The following is a 6,099-nucleotide window of genomic DNA, read 5'->3' as shown; positions in this document are numbered from 1 at the left end:
CACACACACACACACACACACACACACACAGTAGGGGGGGTGTGTACATTAGCAGCATGTATAACCCAGGGGGGGGGGGGGCCTCACATACCCGCCGGAGCCTCCGCCTCTTCCTCCCCGAAATCAGCCTCCTCCTCTCCCCGTGTCTCCCGCGCTTTCAACCCCCCCCCCCCCCCCGGCGCCGCTACAGTCAGCGGAGGAGCGAGTGCCCGGGACACAGCGGGGGAGCGGCCACAACACGCTGCCTCCCGCCTCAGATCCACGTGGGAGCGGCCGGACGGGTGAGTGAGCGGCTTTCACCCACCCCTCACCCCCCTTCAAATCACCTCCCCTCCACCCCCCCCCCCCCCCGGCGCCGCTACAGTCAGCGGAGCGAGCGAGCGCCCGGGACACAGCGGGGGAGCGGCCACAACAAGCTGCCTCCCGCCTCAGACCACGTGGGACATTCCGGACGGGTGAGTGAGCGGCCTTCACCTCCCCTTCACCCCCCTTCACCCCCCTTCACCTCCCCCCCCCCGGCGCCACTACAGTCAGCGGGGGAGCGAGCGCCCGGGACACAGCGGGGGAGCGGCCACAACAAGCTGCGTCCCGCCTCAGACCACGTGGGACATTCCGGACGGGTGAGTGAGCGGCCTTCACCTCCCCTTCACCCCCCTTCACCTCCCCCCCCCCCCCGGCGCCACTACAGTCAGCGGGGAGCGAGCGCCCGGGACACAGCGGGGGAGCGGCCACAACAAGCTGCCTCCCGCCTCAGACCACGTGGGAGCGGCCGGACGGGTGAGGGAGCGGCCGGACGGGTGAGGGAGCTGCCGGACGGGTGAGGGAGCGCCCTTCACCTCCCCTCACCCCCCTTCACCTCCCCTCACCCCCCTTCACCTCACCTCCCCTCACCTCCCCTCACTCCACTTCCCTTCCCTTCCACCTCCCTCCACCCCCCCCTTCACCTCCCCTCCACCCCCCCCTTCACCTCCCCTCCACCCCCCTTCACCTCCCCTCCACCCCCTCCCCTCCACCCCCCCCTTCACCTCCCCTCCACCCCCCCCCCTTCACCTCCCCTCCACCCCCACCTTCACCTCCCCTCCACCCCCACGTTCACCCCCCCTTCACCTTCCCTTCACTCCCCCCTTACAACCTCCCACCACCTCCTCACCACCTCCACCCCCCTTCCCACCTCCCCCACCCCCCTTCCCAACTCCCCACCACCTCCCCCCGCTTCCCCCCACCTCCCCCCCACCCCCCCCCTTCCCACCACCTCCCCCCCACCCCCCCCTTCCCACCACCCCCCCCTTCCCACCACCTCCCCCCCACCTCCCCTTCCCCCCCCTCCTTCCCACCACCTCCCCCCCACCCCCCCCCCTTCCCTGAGGCGGAGTCACGGGCCAAAGGACACACAGGGACACAAACACACACACACACACACGTAGACACACACACACAGACGTAGACACACACACACGTAGACACACACACACGTAGACACAAACACACACACGTATACACAAACACACACACGTATACACAAACACACACACGTAGACACACACACACGTAGACACACACGTAGACACACACGTACACACGTACACACGTACACACACGCACGTAGACACACACACACGTACACGTAGACACACACACACATGTACACGTAGACACGTACACACACACACACACACACGTACACGTACACACACACACACACACATGTACACGTAGACACGTACACACACACACATGTACACATATACTCACACACATGTACACGTACACACACACATGGAGACATACACACACACACATGGAGACATACACACACACACATGGAGACATACACACACACACACATGTACACATACACACACACGTATACACTCACACACGTATACACACAGGTATACATACACATAATGTATACACACATGTATACACACACATGTATACACACACATGTATACACACACACACATGTATACACACACACGTGTATACACACACACACACACACGTGTATACACACACACATGTGTATACACACACACATGTGTATACACACACACACATGTGTATACACACACACACATGTGTATACACACACACACATGTGTACACACACATGTGTACACACACACACATGTGTATACACACATACACATGTATACACACACACACACACATGTGTATACACACACAAACATGTGTACACACACACAAATGTACACACACACACACTTATACACACACACACACATACAATGTATACACACAAACATGTATACACACACTCAAACATGTATACACGTGTATACACAAATGTGTATACACACACACGTATGTATACACACACACACATGTGTATACACACACGTGTATACACACACACATGTGTATACACACACGTGTACACACACACACGTGTATACACACACACGTGTATACACACACACGTGTATACACACATACGTGTATACACACACATACGTGTATACACATACACACACACGTACACATACACACACACACATGTATACACACACACACATACAATGTATACACACAAACATGTATACACACACACACCCCAGCACCACCACATCAGCACACCGGTATCCCATGCCCCCCCAGCACACTGGCATTCTCGGCTCCCCACCATTCCCAGCCCCCATCAACACCATCAGCACCCACACATCGCCACCTTTGCACCTCCCCCATCGGCACACCCACATCCGCACCCCCACATCAGCACCAAACCCTCCCAAATCAGCACACCAATACAATCACCATCAGTACAGCCACAGCAGAACTACCACCGCACATGGGCCGCGTGGACCACTCCCCACCCAAATGCCACACCCACACCACAAACATCCCGGGCAACGCCGGGGCTCTCAGCTAGTATATATATATATATATATATATATATATATATATATATATATATATATATATATATATATATATATATAGTGGTCGACAAATCACCAAAAAATCCCCGGGGCGAGCAAATGTATAGGTTTGTCGAACACTGTGTGTATATATATATATATATATATATATATATATATATATATATATATATATATATATATATATATATATATATACCATAATACTGAGTTAAGTTATGGTGAGTAAAAAAAGTGACAAAAACCCTCCACAGGAAAGCAAATATAGTTTTCAGCTCCCATACACACACACTCTCCCATATACACACACACACACACACACACTCCCATACACACACACACACCCATATACACACACACTCTCCCATATATACACACACACACACTCCCATACACACACATACACACACACACACACACACACACACACACACACACACACACACACACACACACACACACACACACACACTCTCCCATACACACACACTCTCTCCCATACACACACACTCTCCCATACACACACACACTCTCCCACACACACACTCTCCCACACACACACTCTCCCATACACACACTCTCCCATACACACACACACACTCTCCCATAAACACACACACACTCTCCCATAAACACACACACACTCTCCCATAAACACACACACACACTCCCCATAAACACACACACACTCCCCCATAAACACACACACACACACACTCCCCCATAAACACACACTCCCCCATATACACACTCACACTCCCATATACAAACACACGCACACTCCCATATACAAGCACACACACACTCCCATATACACACACACACACACACACTCCACCATTACACACACACTCCCTCATATACACACATACACACTCCCCCATATACACACACACACACACACTCCCATATACACACACTCTCCCATATATATACACACACACACACACACACACACACACACACACACACACACACACACACTCACTCTCCCATACACACACACACACACACCCATACACACACACACACACACTCCCATACACACACACTCAGATACACACACTCTCAGATACACACGCACACTCTCCCGTACACACACACTCTCCCATACACACATACACACTCTCCCATACACACACACACTCTCCCATACACACACACACACACACTCTCACTCTACACACACGGGGGGGGGTCCGTAAGAGAGGAAAGGCCGCGACCAGCACCACCACCCCGCTCCACAACCCTCCCGCGCCAATCTCCCGCCCCACGCAGGCAGCGGGAGCTCAGGGGACAGGGGGGGGGAAGAGCCCCCCCGCTACCACCTCCATGCAGGCAGTGGGAGCGCCGGGGACTTCGGGGGAAGAAACTCCCCCGCTCCCACCTCCATGCAGGCAGCGGGAGCGCCGGGGACGTGGGGGGATGCTACCCCCCCCCCTCGCTACCACCTCCATGCAGGCAGCGGGAGCGCCGGGGACAGGGGGGGTGGAAAGAAACCCCCCGCTACCACCTTCCGGCAGGCAGAGGGAGCGCCGGGGACGTGGGGGGAAGAAACCCCCCACTACCACCTCCCGGCAGGCAGCGGGAGCGCCGGGGACAGGGGGGGAAAACCCCCCCCCGCTACCACCGCAAGGCAGGCAGCGGGAGCGCCGGGGACGTGGGGGGATCGGGGAAGTGGGGACCTGAGGGACATCCCTGCTCCCATCTCCCGCCCCGCGGGCTGACACGGGGGGGAAGCGGGGACAGGAGAACACCCCCGCTACCACCTCCATAACTGCGGGCAGCGGGAGCACCAGGGACAGGGGGGAAGGCACAGAGAGTACTTAGTGTGTCCTCCATGGAAAAAGAATGGCCGCTCATTAGGGGCGGGCTCATATAGAGCCTGGCCGCGCGCCCACAAAGCCTGGGAGAGCGCGCCAATCAGCAGTCAGGTAGGGGGAGTTTTTCAGAGCGAGCAGGGAAAATTAAAAAAAACAAACGTGTGCTGCTTGTGCCAATAGTTGCTCAGGTTAAACCCACTCGTCCCGGGCGTGCAGATGTATAGGATTGTCGAACACTGTATATATGTGTATATGTGTATATATATATATATATATGTGTGTATGCACCCCCCTGAGGAAGATCCCCCTGTGGGCTCGAAACGTTGGAGTTATGTGCTGTATTTAATACATTCATTTTCATTCACCTGAGTGCTGTCTCCTTTGTTGCTGCTATGCGGTAATGTATATTTTTATATATATATATATATATATATATGTACTAGCTGAGAGACCCAGCGTTGCCCGGGATGTAATTTTGGGGGGGCGGACGACAGGGTTGGGCTTCCCCCGGGTGACTGGGTGACTGACTGAATTGGTGGGTGACTGGGTGACTGACTGAATGGGTGGGTGACTGACTGAATGGGTGGGTGACTGGGTGACTGAGTGAGTGGGTGGGTGACTGAGTGAGTGGGTGGGTGGGTGACTGAGTGGGTGGGTGAGTGAGTGGGTGGGTGACTGAGTGAGTGGGTGGGTGACTGAGTGAGTGGGTGACTGGGTGAAAGTGGGTGACTGGTTGAAAGTGACTGTGGGTGTGTGGGTGTGTGGGTGACTGAGTGAGTGAGTGGGTGGGTGACTGAGTGGGTTGGTGAGTAAGTGAGTGGGTGGGTGACTAAGTGGGTGGGTGAGTGAGTGAGTGGGTGCGTGACTGACTGAGTGGGTGGGTGGGTGACTGACTGAGTGAGTGGGTGGGTGACTGACTGACTGAGTGAGTGGGTGGGTGACTGGGTGGGTGAGTGGGTGGGTGACTAAGTGAGTGGGTGGGTGAGTAAGTGAGTGGGTGGGTGACTAAGTGAGTGGGTGGGTGAGTGACTGAGTGGGTGGGTGGGTGACTGAGTGGGTGGGTGACTGAGTGGGTGGGTGGGTGGGTGACTGAGTGGGTGGGTGAGGGGGTGAAAGTGGGTGACTGGGTGAAAGTGACTGGGTTGGTGTGTGGGTGACTGGGTGGGTGTGTGGGTGACTGGGTGACAGTGCATGGGTGGGAGACGGTGGGTGACTTATCTTGACCCCGTGGCATCTGGCTGGGGCAGGAGGTGAGTTCGGGAAGCTGGCGGGGGGGGGGCACGAGTGGCAGGAGGCCCGCGCCACGCTTACCCTCCGTCTGGGAGCCGGTGCACGTGACGAGGAGGCCCGCGCCGCGCTTCCCCTCCGTTCCT

General features: G+C 55.9%; 1 protein-coding gene across 1 annotated transcript in view; it reads left to right on the top strand.

Moving 5' to 3' along the window:
* LOC142466857 (uncharacterized) overlaps positions 1–6,099 on the top strand; it is a 232,499-nt gene that overhangs the window by 220,584 nt on the left and 5,816 nt on the right. The gene's annotated exons all lie outside the window — the stretch shown is intronic.

Source organism: Ascaphus truei, chromosome 15, assembly GCF_040206685.1.
Source record: "Ascaphus truei isolate aAscTru1 chromosome 15, aAscTru1.hap1, whole genome shotgun sequence".
Lineage (NCBI taxonomy): Eukaryota > Metazoa > Chordata > Amphibia > Anura > Ascaphidae > Ascaphus > Ascaphus truei.
The sequence above is the reverse complement of the archived record's forward strand: the minus strand, read 5'-3'. Positions and strand labels throughout refer to the sequence as shown.